Here is a 15277-nt window from a genome sequence, read left to right on the forward strand (position 1 = left end):
ACTTGGGCCGGCTCGGTGCTGGGCTAGGGCGAGCAAGCTGGTTGGCTTGAGGGCGGTGCGGGCAGGCCGCGGAGCGAGCGAGCTGGGCCTTGGCTCGGCCCAATCTGGAGGGCGCGTTGGAGCAGGAGGCTGGAGCCGGCTGGGCTGGATCTGGCGCGGCTGGGCCTCGAAGCACTGGGGAGGCCCACGCGGACGCGGTGCAAGCGGGACGAGCAGCTCCTCTGCTCGTTCCCGCTAGGGCATGGCGGCGGCGGCAGGGGTCAATGGCACAGCGGCGCAATGCAGGCGGGTCGAGGATGGGCGGATGAGGCCGGGATCCTCCAGATCCGGGGTGGAGGGGACCATTCCCGATGGCGGCGGCAGCATGCGCGACTCCGGCGAGGAGCCACAAGTGCGGCGGGGTTCCTGGAGAGGGAGAGAGAGGGATCTGAGAGAGAGAGAAGAAGAGGAAGGAGACGGGAGAGAGAGGGAGGCGGCGACCTGGCAGGGCGGCACGGGCGCTCCGGCGACGGGGTCGCGGACGGCGGAAGGCGGCGCTCCGGGGAGGCGAGGCAGGCGCGCCGGCGATGAGGAAGCCGGGCGGCAGCGACGAGGACTGGGGGGTCGAGGGGTCCTCCCTCGATCCAGATTGGGAGCGGGAGGCGTAGGGGCGCTCGGGCCCTCACGGGCTGCGGCGGCGCGGTCACGGGCCGGGCGGGCCAGATCCGGAACCCGGCGGGCCGCACGGTGGAGAGGGGGCTGAGGAGGGCAGGTGGCGCATGGGGGTTGGCTGGCGCGGGCGCTAGGGCGACGTGGCGGCGCCTCATTGGCCGGGGCGATGTGGCGGCGGCGGCGCCAAGTGGCGGGTAGGGGCGGCGGCGCCAGATCCGAGGAGAAGGTGGGAGGTGGCGGCTGCGGGAGGTTAGGGGAGGCTAGGGGCTAGGGTTGCCCAATATGGAAGGAGGGGTGTTTATATAGGGGTAAGGCTAGGGTTAGGGGGTTTTCGGACCCTCGGATCTCGATCGGGCGGTTCCGGACGCGAGGGGGGTTAGGCAGGCCTAGGTGGGCTATGTAGAATGCCTCGAGCTGAGAAGAGAGAGAAACAGAGCGACCCGGTGGCAGTTTCCGGAGAACGAAACGTCCGACGATTAAACCGACTATATCGCGGTTATAAATATAACGGTTGGGCAGTCAAACGGACTCCGAATGCGACGAAACTTGGCAGGCGGTCTGTCTACACTATAATAAGACCGCACAACAAGTTGCAACCCATTCCGAGAACATTTTTATGCCACTTATAAAATAATATTTCGAAGGTGCCGCGGGCGCGTGTGAGAGTGTCGGGGCTCGGAATGGACAACGAAGAGAACCGGCGGAACCCGAACGGATGCAAGTTTGAAAACAAAGATGGCAACAGAGTGCCAATGCAATGCGAATGACGCGATGATGAAATGCATGACACGAACAAAATGCAAAACAAAAGACAAAAACCCAACCATGGAGGAAATAAAAATCACATAGCCAGAAATGGCAAGAGTGGGAGTTACGAATATGGAAAGTTGTATCCAGGGCGTTACATACTATCTCTTACTAAGGTAAATAAGCACAGGGAAAACCAGCTACAATGGAGCTAGTAAAAAGGTAGTTGCTGTAGAAACTACCATTTCAGCCCGGAAGTGACTTTATTTTCTGTACCCAAAATATTCCAAAGAGTGGTGAAATATTTTTGCTCAAAAAGGTGCCCTAGGGTCCAAAGAATAATTGGGTTTTTTCTCAGGATTTTTGGGGCAAGAAAAATTAGGGTTGCTTTGGAGCTCAAAGGTTTAGCTAGGGTTTTGGAGGCAAAAATGGATATTTTCCATTTAAGAAAAATATTCCAAACAATATTTTTAGGTTGGCCAGGGGTGAAATGATGGTTATGAGGAGGAGAGGGAACACTTGGGTGAAAATCAAGGGGTACCCAAGTGGTTAAGTCCAAATGAAATGATTCAAAACTCCAAATTCAAAACCGACTCAACTGAAAATCAAGCAAAGAAGAAGAGGGCAAAAACTAGGCTGTCACATTAGTTAAGCCATGTCCTTTACATAAATTCTAAAAACAGATTCTATCCAGTGGTAGTAGCTCATTCTGTTGACATAATTTATTCTTACTTCTTCTCTCTTTAGATGCAAGGTCCCTATATTGGTGAGTTTCTTGCGGAACTTTCACACACACTTATGTCCCCGGTGACTATGTTGAGAACAGGCACTGACTTGAAACTTGACAAAAAGTGGTCTGCAACACATACCAGATGCCGCCAAGCTTATTTTGTGGTGACTTGTATTTACGTGCCCTTGTTGTCTTAAGATAAAGAAAACAGAGTGAAAAGGAAAAAAAGGGGCAAAAACTATCTCTTTAAATTATATCAATGAAGTGCAACAATGAATAAAAAATCTAATCAAGGAAGAAAACACGAATAAAAACCTGATTTGTTGAAGTGGTTGTATGTGTACTATGGAATATTTGGAAACATAGAAGAAATTGGTTGGTCTTTGAGGGGAAGGTGCCTTACATTCCACATTGAAAGGTTATGTTTAAGAAGGATCTTTATTTTATCTCTTTTAGATTTGAAGAATAACACATAAGTTCTCTTGTCCTGTAGTTGACCTCTTTGTAGTTCTTCTTCCCTCTTCTTGTATATTAGCATGCAAACCCTTCTGATCAATATATTTACTTCTTTCAAAATAAATATATAATGTTATAAGAGTTCTCTATATGAAACTTCTAGTCAGTATATTTACACCTTTCAAAATAAATATATAAAATGGGTATTGTTGAATTTCCAGAAAAATACCTTCAGAGTTCAGAAATACTATTATCTTTTTTCCCTTTTGTATTTTACTTCAACATGCCACATAACTATTCATTTTTGTTTGTCAGCCTTTTATATTTTGGCATTGATGGATGAATAAAGCCCAATAAATGTTATGTTACTTTTTTTCAGTTGGCAATAAGATTATAGAAACCACCAAGAGTACCACCAGCATGTAAACACCACGCTGCAAAACTTTCTTCCAAAGCTCTTCCTCGGATCCATCGCATCCTTGTCAGATAGAAGCTGAGGAAACAACTAAGCCCGAATTAGAAGAATTTAATTGAATATGTGGCAAGACATGGATTACTAGGAACAATAGAAAAGGTAATACGATAAAAACATGAAACAGACCTTGTGTTGATATAGAAACATGGATCCCAGTCTTATATTTTATTCACAACACTGCACTTTTCTTCTTGCAAATTTCTCAAACAAATGAAAGATGTCTGCATAAGTCCCATTAGTGCATTCTTGACAGATATTCTGTATAGGCAATTGGCCTATTAAATAGGCTGGCAGGTCTAGAATCTGCACCCAAGGGCATATGTTGGACAAATAAGCAGGCTACATGTTCTTAAGACTGAAAAGGGCATGCACATTAGAGGTAATTAAACTTTGTCACATTTTGATGAAAAAGAACACGAGGAACGCATCCATGTAGTACCTGTTTTCTCATGGCGCTCATGGATGGATACTTGACATCTGACTCAAATTCAATAGTACACCACCATCCAAAATGTGTGAAAATATCTTAACTTGATACTCAATTTGTCATACATACATGAGAACAGAAAAATGGATGTTGCTAGTGTTGTCTCATCTTCTTCTCCACAGCGGCGCTCCTTCTTCTCCACCACTTGCTCTTCCTACCCCATCCCACCCCTCCATGCTTGGACCATCACAGTGTCGTCCTTCTCGTTCGTCCCGGCATGATGTCACCGCTACCCCTCCACCACCCACGCCATAACGCCCCAGCCACTCCACTTACTCAACGATGCGGCCGCCTAGCTCCAATCCTCACCACACACAGCACCATGACGCCGTCAACCCTGTGTCTCCACACACATGGCTTCGGCTCGACTCTGGGTTCCTATTCTCCACACTGATCCGCCCATGCCCGTGGGATCCGCGCGTGGAAACCACATCGTAGCCTGGGCGGCGCGACAAAGGAAGGTAGATGAGGAGAGCAGCACAATCACGATTGGCGTAAGCAATAAACTGAACAGTGACAGCTACACGAGCATGCTGCAATCTGTCCATGCGAACATCGTCGTTGCGAGGATAAGGCACAACTCCGCCAACCATAACATGAGTAAGAGCACACCCAGCCGCCCCGCCTCACCTCTTTCCTACTTCCTCCGCCCCACTGTAGCCACCTCCGCCACCTGCTCCGTTACGCAGCGCTGGTAGCGGCGAGGCATCGTAGTTCCTGCCGGCCCAACAACCAATTGACGGCATCAGTGTTATGACTCCTGAGATCGATCATAGTCCAGAACTCCAGATCGATCACATGCCATTCTAACTCGTTGACTCCATAGTGGATCGGTAGTAGGTTTAGGTCTAGAGCGCCCATGATTCCATGGGGAAGATGGAGAGAGGCAAGAGAGTAGAAAGAGAGGGAGCACTCCATCGAGGGTAATTTCTGGAGGAAGAGATTGATTAGATGGGATCGTAAGCAGATAACAGGCATCCTGCAATTGCGCGATTTTCCATCTGTCCATCTACAAATATTGCATGATCGATTCGTATGGCAAAAAAGGCAACAAAAACCAGATACAACATGGGATTTCGGTATGGTAAAAAATCAGTGGGTGGATCATATGATTTGATTGGCATCGTATATGGAAGGGAAGGATTGTTGTTTTATATGGAAGGGTTGATTTTATTTTTCTGGGCATGAATTGAAACCGGTCTTGGTTTTCGGAGGGAGGGAAAAAATCAGCGGGAGGGAGATCGCCTGGGGGGAGGGGGAGATCGATGGAAGGGTGGAACGAACGAAACGAACGACTTACGAACTGAGACATTAGGAGTAGAGATACTTCAAGCATACTAGCAAGGCAATTATGTCTTCTCAAAATAACATGGCCAAAGAAAGCTTATCCCTACAAAATCATATAGTCTGGCTAAGCTCCATCTTCATCACACAAAATATTCAAATCATGGGCAACCCCGATGACAAGCCAAGCAATTGTTTCAGACTTTTTGTGTTCTCAAACTTTTTCAAATTTCACGCAATACGTGAGCATGAGCCATGGACATAGCACTATAGGTGGAATAGAATATGATGGTTGTGGAGAAGACAAAAAAAAGGAGATAGTCTCACATCAAGTAGGCGTATACCCAGGCTATGGAGATGCCCATCAATAGATATCAATGTGAGTGAATAGGTATTGCCATGCAACGGATGCACTAGAGCTATAAGTTTATCAAAGCTCAAAAAGAAACTAAGTGGGTGTGCATCCAACTCGCTTGCTCACAAAGACCTAGGGAAATTTGAGGAAGCCCATCATTGGAATATACAAGGCAAGTTCTATAATGAAAAATTCCCACTAGTATATGAAAGTGATAACAGAGGAGACCCTCTATCATGAAGATCATGGTGCTACTTTGAAGCGCAAGTGTGGTAAAAGGATAGTCACATTGCCCCTTCTCTCTTTTCTCTCTTTTTTTGCTGGGCTTCCGCTACAAGAAATATGTCAACTAGTGACCTTTTGCCAGTGACCCTGGAAGAATTGGTCATAGATCTATGACCATTTCAGACCAATTGGTCAAAAGCTGTTCGGGGGGCTCCAAACCTTAAACCATTGCGACCATTTTGGTCAGAAAGGTCGTAATTTCCTTACACGAAATGGTCACAAAGCAAACAGTGCTAGTCCACTGCCTTATTTCTAGTTGTTAATGACCAATATAGATGGTCATAGCCTTGTAGGTTGTGGTGGGTTGTGATGACTATGCGCCATCTCATCAGTTTTGCCTATGTGTCATGTCCATGTGGCAGTTTTTGCCCTAGGTTGTGAAGCAACCTATATTTTTGTTATTCCAAAAATTCCCAAAAAATTCTCATAAATGTTTTGGATCATATCTTCATCAAATATGTCAAAAACATTCCTTGCCTAGTTCAAAAGTAATTCGAAAATATTCATTTTCCTATTCTGTTCAGAGCAACACTTTGTGAAGGAAGTACCACTTTGGCATGGCCAAATGGTATCTGTCGGTGTCAAAACCGGCGGATCTCGGGTAGGGGGTCCCGAAATGTGCGTCTAGGCGGATGGTAACAGGAGACAAGGGACACGATGGTTTTACCCAGGTTCGGGCCCTCTCGATGGAGGTAAAACCCTACTCCTGCTTGATTAATATTGATGATATGGGTAGTACAAAAGTTGATCTACCACGAGATCAGAGAGGCTAAACCCTAGAAGCTAGCCTATGGTATGATTGTTGTTCGTCCTACGGACTAAAACTCTCCGGTTTATATAGACACCGGAGAGGGCTAGGGTTACACAGAGTCGGTTACAATGGAAGGAGATCTACATATCGTATCGCCAAGCTTGCCTTCCACGCCAAGGAAAGTCCTATCCGGACACGGGACGAAGTCTTCAATCTTGTATCTTCATAGTCGGGGAGTCCGGCCAAAGGTCATAGTCCGGCCATCCGGACACCCCCTAATCCAGGACTCCCTCAGTAGCCCCTGAACCAGGCTTCAACGACGACGAGTCTGGCACGCAAATTGTCTTCGGCATTGCAAGGCAGGTTCCTCCTCCGAATATTTCATAGAAGATGTTGAACACAAAGATAGTGTCCGGCTCTGCAAAATAAGTTCCACATACCATCGTAGAGAGAATAATATCTGCACAAATCTAATCTGCTGACGTATTCCGCAGCGTGACATCACGCCATGCCCAAGCCTTTATTCGAATCATTTTACTGTTCCACCTCAGCGCGTTTAGTGAGGCGGTTTCCTTGGCACGTCTTGTCAAAGCAGAGATCGTGTCCCCTTATTCCGGGATTCTCATCAATACGAGTGTGGGTAACCCAACCGTGCCTTTGGTATGACTCCCTAATTGAAAGCGATTCCCAAACGGTTACGGGGAGGGCTGTTGGTATTCAACCTCCTTATAAAGAGACCAAGGCTCGACTCCTTTCTTTTCAGTTCAATCAAATCCGCCCCTCGCCTCGAGTTCCAACACCCAAAGCTCCAGTTTTAGGCGCTTCAGACCTTCAATGATGTCCGGCTCCGACCTTCAAGGTCGGTGGATGCCTTCCTCCGTTACGGAAGAAGACGTGCGAAGGCTGAGAGACACCAGGTATCTAACCTGCGAAATCTCGCATAGGCTGCCTGCTCAAGGGCAGGCTATTCCCACTCCCCAGCCCGGTGAGAGCGTGGTGTTCACATCTCACTTCCTTTGGGGGCTAGGCTTCCCGATTGATCCCTTCGTGAGAGGGCTTATGTTTTATTACGGGCTGGAATTTCACGACTTAGCTCCGGAGTCCATCCTCCAAATCTCATCGTTCATTGTCATGTGTGAGGCCTTCCTCCATATTACTCCTCACTTCGGATTGTGGCTTAGAACCTTCAAGGTGGAACCGAAGATGATCGAGGGGCAGCACGCTGAGTGCAGAGGAGCTATCATAAGCAAGATGGCCGACGCTCCATGGCCCGTGGGCTCTTTCCAAGAGGAGTTCGGCTTATGGCAACGGGACTGGTTTTACATCACAGCCCCCAGGGGCACCACATGGGTGGCGCCACCTGCTTTTCGCTCGGGTCCCCCACCACGGCTAGTGTCATGGGTCAATGAAGGGATTATCTGGGGGCTGTCCAAAGACGTGCCCTTGCTGCAGGGCCGCATTCAAGATCTCCTAGAAAGAGATATCAACTTGACCGTAGTGGCGCAAGTTATGCTGATTCGCCGCATGCTGCCCTGCAAACGTCGCCCTCTCCGCCTATGGGAATTTAATCTGGAGGGACCACGAGTCCTCCAACACTTTATGGGCACGACGCCCGTGGAGATGTACAAATTGTTCTTCGGATCACAAGCAAGGTGTTCGGACTTATCCGAGGACGCAGGTCTGAGCTGCAATCGCCCGGATGCCCAAGTAAGTAGCCCCGTATTTGGACACACCATCTGTATTTTTATCATAAAATTGCCCTTAACAGAGCTATCCTTCGAACATGAGTGGATAGCGAAAGCAAAGCTTATCAGGTGTCCAGCCCCCCTGCCTGAGACCACGCCGGATCCCGTGTTAACGAGGATGCTGGAGATTGCGCCTTTGGCAGAAGGCGAAGAGGGGAACCAAGGAGCTACCGCCTCCGTGAAGGAGGCCGTCAGAAAGGGAGGAATCGAGAATTCCCCCAACCAGGGGAAGAAAAGGACTGCCTCTGAAGACCCGGAGGGGCTGGCCTCAAAACGGGGGAAGAAATCTTCGCCAGAGGATCCGGCGCCGGAGAATGCCCCGGCCGCATTACGCCCCCAAGGGGATCAGCTCTCCACCGAGCCATAAGTAAAGAGAGGGGTTCCAAAATGAGTGACATCCCTATTTTATTTCTGAGGAAGATAACCAAAATATTACCTTGCAGTTCGGATCTCAACCCTTCTCAGCAGAGCTCATCCTTAGGGGATCTTCGTTCGGAGATGATGGAGAGCAAAATGCCTCCCCTAGCTGCACCGTCTTACGAGGCAGGCGACCCTGAGGTGTCGTCTCAGAGGGTTTCTCCACGTCCGGACCCTGAAAAAGGTCGTCAGGCTAGTCCGGCACCCTCTGGTGCGCGGTCGGAGGGGCTGAAGGATCTGCTCGGGCGAGCGTCTATCTCAGAAGAACATCGTATGTTAATGAACACAGTGATTGGAAGGATTTCATCCGCGGAAAGCGGATTGTACGAGGCCGCCAGGAGTTTACTGACAGGCTTTGAGGTACGTGAAAAGGTGTACCTTTTGGTAGAGCCACATATATAAAATGCGCCCTGTATAAATAGTAGCCCCTGAGACTCTGTGTGTTGTCAAAAGTGACAGCGCACAGAGGATCATAACCCCAGGTATAATATGTCACCTTTTTTATGAAGGTGGCGAGGCGTTCGGCGGCTAGCCGGACTGATGAATCTGCCGAGCTAAAGCGGCAACTTGACGTAGCAGATGCCGACATCGCGCTTGTAAATAACCGGCTAGACGAGGCACAAGGTATGTTCCAAAGACAGCTGATAAGAGGAGTTCGATGCTCGTGCCTTATAAGATATGTGCTTAATGTAGATGGTGCTGCTGCCATGGAGAACCTTCAGGCGGAACTTGCCCGAGCCAAGGAGCAAGCAAGAAAAAGTGATGCGGCTGCCGTTAAAGCGGCTGAAGAGCTAAAAGCCGAACAGACTGCTCACTGCCAGAGCAAGAAAGTAATAGCCGAGATGGCTATAAAATTGAAGGATGTTGCCGACCGCTGTAAATTTCTTGAACAAGAAGATAGGGCGGCTCGGAAGGACCTTGAAAAGATCACTGCCGAGGCCAAGGATACTCGCTCTGCAATGAGAGCTATGAAGGAGGAGCTACGTCAGGCCGGAGATATCACGACTGGAAAGCCCTATATGTTGCGGATGAAGTTCGGGGATCCTAAGTATGCTCCGTTACACCGGCATTGGAGTGCGGAGAACGCTTATCTGGATTTGGCAGCGAGTGCGGCAGATGCGACCGAACACTTCCGGGGTCGAGGTAACCATGAATTGGAAGAACTTTTTTGGTCGCAGTTCCACAATCCAGAATGCCCACTTTCGGTATCCGACCGTTTGGATGCATGGGCGGAGCTGAACAGGTTATCCGGACTCTCCATGAGGTATGTTGCGAGTCATCTGTGGCCGGAAGAGCCAGAGCTGAAGAGTTATTTTAGCTTGGTGCAGCAGTTCCTTGGTTCGGTGCCGCATGTTGATGCAATGAAGAGGTCGCGTGCATAGAGGGTGCACAGATGACTCTTGCCCGTGTCAAAACATACTGGGCGGATATGAAGGCCAGTGTTGTTGCATCCCGGGATTCGGACGAAAGCCGAGTACCTGCCAAGCACTACTTTGAGGAAGTTCTTCAGGGCGCTCGTTTAATAGAAGGGCAGTTCTCGAAGGATGTTGTGTTCGAATAGCATATGCTATTGTAAAACAAATATTTTGATAGAAAAAAGCTTTTTATACTTGTGCTTGCAAGAATTATAATGCCTCCTGTGCGGCCGTTAATGTATATGTGTATATAACCTGAAAGATGGCAGTCGTGGGCTTTAGCCCCCACGCATATAATGCGGAGGTGTTCGCAAAAAGGCGCCTTTTCACACTTAATCCAATGTCTTGGTCCTATAAAGGAGGTGATAGCGCAGCGAACTAGGAAACCGGACTATAATGCTTTATCACTTTCACTTAGCCATAGGAGTTTGACAGTGGGGCTACTGAATAGCCCCTAGGGGCACCGCGCTCGCCCGAATTCGGGGCGCGTGTGTGCCTGACCAGGAAGTGGCCCTTCGTTAATGCAGAGGAATCCGAAAGATTCCAAAAGTCATCGAGTGGTTGACCAGTCTCTCGCTATATCATGACAGTCAGTTTTCGGCTTTCTCTACTGAGGTGCTCGCCTGGCCGAACCGGGGTACAATCGCAGTAGTTCTCCTGGTGCCGCCTTAGCCGATAGAGCGGAACGTAAGGCAGCAAAACACAGGAGCTGGCCAAACCCAACATTTGACCAAAGACATGATTCGGAGCTTATGCATATAAGGACAAACTTGCGACACTGAACACTCCCTAAGGTATTCGGTCTTTATGAGAATGGGCCGAACAAAAGCCCTTGGTAAGAAGCCCCTGGTGCCCAGGAACGCGCAAAATTCTGGCCTGGCCACATGCCAAGACGCCAGCCTCCTCCTCGGTTATAGCGAAAACTGGGGGATGTTATCAACAAGAGATAGTAAAAAAGGTTTACACAAGGTCTTAATCTTAAAAGAATCCTTAAAACGGGTCCCTACTGCACGTCTGCGCCTGTGTCTCTGTTGTACCATTTCCTGGACGGGTGTAGCACGGTGTTCCTCTGCGAAAGAGAGGAACTTAGTGAAAAATAATCGTGTGAGAAATCTATATTAAAATAAACAAAATATAATATAGAGACATGAGTGGAATTGAGCCGTATTGTCTCCTGGTGTAAACACGCGGAGCCCCTTGTACAGGGTTATGCGGCTATTAAGTCTTTGTATGTTTACGCCGGACTCGTCGAGCCGTGTCCGGGGTAGTAAATCTGGTTTAGCGTGCGGCTGTCAAGGCAGCTGCACTATTATACACACTTCGGGGATCACTTGATATTTCCCTTTAATGAGATGATGCCTCGTGGACCGGGCATTTTGAGTGTGAGGGATGCATAATGCAGTATTGCGTTAAAGCGGGCGAAAGCTTCGTGTCCCAGTAGCGCTTGATAGCGACTTATGAATGGGGCGACGTGGAAGGTTAGCTTTTCGCTTTGGAAGTTGTCGGGTGAGCCAAACATGACTTCTAACGAAAGGGAACCCATGCTCTGGGCATCTGGGCCCGGCGTGACTCCTTGAAAGGAAGTGTTGCCATGGCGAATTATTGCCGGGTTTACCCCCAGTTTGCGGATTGTGTCCTGATATAACAGGTTTAGGTCACTGCCGCCGTCCATTAGGACTTGTGTAAATTGGAGTCCGTCAATAATCGGATCCAAGACCAAGGTAGTCCAGCCTGCATTCCGGATACCTCTGGAGTAATCCTGATGATCGAAGGTGATTGGCTGTAACAACCAGTGGCGGGGCTCCTCTGGGGCAGGCCGTATGGCGCGTATCTTCGTAGGCGCCATTCTGTTTTTCCCTTTTGTCACCTGAAGTGAATTTACTGTTTTGACTTCTCGTGGGAACTTCTGTTGTTCTCCGGTGTTCTGCTTGTGGGGTGCGTCATCATCCTCGCTTGGTGTGTCGAGCCCCTTGTGTTCGGCGTTGAGTTTGCCGGACTGCTTGAAGACCCAGCAATCTCTGTGGGTGTGGTTTGCAGGTCTCCCGGGAGTACTGTGGATTTGACATATTTTGTCCAAGATTTTGTAGAGGTTAGATAGCTCATCCTTGTCATCTTTGGGGGGCGGCTTTTTCTGATTTTGCCGACAGCTTTTGAATCCGGTGTTGACTGCCGTGCTCATCGGGCTGTTATCCTTGATCCAGCGCTGTTCTTTGTTACGACGTGTTCTCCCGTTTCCATCTCTGAGTTTGGATGTACTTGGGTCACTGGTTCTCGATTGTCTCCTTCATCGGCGTCCATACCGTCGATGTCTTCGGAGTCGTAGTCGAGCATGTCGGTTAGATCGTCGACAGTCGCTATGATGTGGGTGGTGGGCGGGGTTCGAATTTCTTTGTCGTCCGCATCCCAACCCCGCTGACCATAGTCCGGCCAGGGCTCTCCTGACAAAGAGAGAGACTTTAGTGAATTCAGGATGTCGCCAAAGGGCGAGTGCTGAAAGACGTCCGCGGTGGTGAACTCCATGATCGGAGCCAAATCGGGTTCGATCGGAAGGGGTGCGGGAGATTCGGAGTCCGGATAGGAGTCCGACACCTTGGAATCACAGGCCTCACAAAGGACTAGGCTGGTATCCGGCTCGATCGCCGTAGAGATTGCGGCTCCTGGGGCGGCATCCCACCGTCCGTCCCCGACTGGCGTGGTCAACTCCGAGCTAAGGGTCGGAGCGGATACCTGAGCGGCGCTCTGGGCGCTGCCCAGCGGCAGAGCTAGATCATGCCCATCGTGACAGTGTGGCGTGCTCGGCCGTGGCTCGAATACGTCGAAGATCAAGTCCCCGCGGGTGTCGGCCGTGTAGTTTAAGCTTCCAAATCTGACCTGATGGCCAGGGGCGTAGCTTTCGATCTGCTCCAGATGGCCAAGCGAATTGGCCCGCAGTGCGAAGCCGCCGAATACGAAGATCTGTCTGGGGAGAAAAGTCTCACCCTGGACTATGTCGTGGTTGATGATTGAAGAAGCCATCGGGCCTAAAGGTGATGACACATAGGAACTGTCAATGAAAGCACCAATGTCAGTGTCAAAACCGGCGGATCTCGGGTAGGGGGTCCCGAACTGTGCGTCTAGGCGGATGGTAACAGGAGACAAGGGACACGATGTTTTTACCCAGGTTCGGGCCCTCTCGATGGAGGTAAAACCCTACTCCTGCTTGATTAATATTGATGATATGGGTAGTACAAGAGTTGATCTACCACGAGATCAGAGAGGCTAAACCCTAGAAGCTAGCCTATGGTATGATTGTTGTTCGTCCTACGGACTAAAACTCTCCGGTTTATATAGACACCAGAGAGGGCTAGGGTTACACAGAGTCAGTTACAATGGAAGGAGATCTACATATCGATCGCCAAGATTGCCTTCCACGCCAAGGAAAGTCCTATCCGGACACGGGACAAAGTCTTCAATCTTGTATCTTCATAGTCCGGGAGTCCGGCCAAAGGTCATAGTCCGGCCATCCGGACACCCCCTAATCCAGGACTTCCTCAGTATCCATTTTCTAAAGTGCTTTCCTATGCCCAAATAACCATGCTCCACCAAATGCCAGCTCAATCCATTCATTATTTTGAGCCCAGCTTCAACATTCGTATTTATGTCCAGTGTGGTACTTTGTAAAGCAAGTACCACCTAGGCTCCCCCTTTTGAGGTGAAACTTTGTGAAGACGGTCTTCTTAGTAACTGATCATCCTCAGCCAAAACTCACGCCCATTAGCCATGTGCATTTCCCGTATCGCAAATCAAACAGTTGGCTGCTTATTCATGTTTGAGCATCGATCGGTCTCCTCGTGAGAATCTTATGTTGTGATTTTCTTTCTAGCACCTACCTGGGGAGTGCCCAACCCACTAGACATGCCTAGGCCGCCCAGAACACATGGCAACGCCACGGTCACGCGGTGACCACGCGACGGGCATGCGAGCTTACACGCTCTAGTGTTGGGGCCCTCGGCCACCGTCCAAACCTCGATGTCTCACCATCAAACCATGTATTTATGATTAAATAGATACTTATTTACCTAGAAATGATTTTTGGAAAAAATAAAGAGCAAACTATGAGGTAGCTGCAGTTCAAATTTGACCCGCTTCCAACTGAATCGATGGGAATTTGTCTGTTTCACCAGAGGTGGATCAAATTTTTTGACACACAACCATTTTGTCAATTGTGCATTAAATATGGCCTAGTATTTTATAAAATTGATTAGGTCCAATTTTGCAACAAATATATGGTAGGTCCTTCACAAAAAAAATCATTTCATGCACTCGGAAAATGGAAAATGGTTTTTTCGTCCAAAGAAAATGAAAACTTCCTTAGGCAACATTGTTTGCCATTCCAATATGCACCCTTGTGCACAATATGAGATCATTTGAACAAACTATGCCATGAATGTGGCCATAAGATTGATCATTTGGCTTGAAAGCCATGAATCTTCACGCATGATAGCTCATTTCTGAGAACACTTTTTTAAAATAATTACCGTATTACAAGTTTATTATTTTTCCTGGAAACTTGGTCACATATAATGACACAATGCGAAGGTTTTCCAATTTTTTGATTTTTTTTGAATTTTTTATGCCCTTTTCAAAATGCGATCAAAACAGCGGGAATGACTGTTCCTAGCTAGTGGTTGAATCTTGGAAAACTTTTGGTGTTTCTCTGATTAAATAGATACTTATGTACCTAGAAATGATTTTTGGAAAAAAATAAAGAGCAAACTATGAGGCAGCTACAGTTCAAAATTGACCCGCTTCCAATTGAATCGGCGGGAATTTGTCTTTTTCACCAGAGGTGGGTCAAAACTTTTTACACCCAACCATTTGGTTAATTGTGCATTAAATATGGCCTAGTATTTTAGAAAAATTATTTTGTCCAATTTTGTAATAATTATTTGGTAGGTTCTTCACAAAAAAACCTCATTTCGGGCACTCAGAAAATGGAAAATGAATTTTCCATGCAAAGAACATGAAAAATTCTTTAGTCAACATTGTTTGTCATTAAAGATACAAACTTGTGCACAATGTGAGACCATTTTTTTTTGATTTTTTCATGTGTAAAAGTAGAAGAAAAACAAAAGAAAAAACACAATTATATGTGCTCTATTCTCATTGGTTGGTTTAGTTGTCACACGGATCGATGACATGGCTGCCCATCCATCCGTCCAACTCTCTACCTCTCCATCCAGCCATCCATCCGCAGCCCAAATCCTAACCCGCACCCGTCCACCTCTCCTCCCTCAGCGCCGCCGCCACCTCCTCCCAGATCTCCCCTTTCCCCGACCTCCCTCTCTCTGCCATCCCAACCCCGTCGCTGGCCTCCCCCATACCCACCGCCGACGACCTCCTCATCGCCCCCATCTCCGGCTGTCCTCCCTTCCACCACCCCTCCTATCCGAGTCGCCCCCTCGCAACCAAATCTCGTGAGCCAATTCCCCTCCCCTCC

Source organism: Triticum dicoccoides, chromosome 2B (assembly GCF_002162155.2).
Source record: "Triticum dicoccoides isolate Atlit2015 ecotype Zavitan chromosome 2B, WEW_v2.0, whole genome shotgun sequence".
NCBI lineage: Eukaryota > Viridiplantae > Streptophyta > Magnoliopsida > Poales > Poaceae > Triticum > Triticum dicoccoides.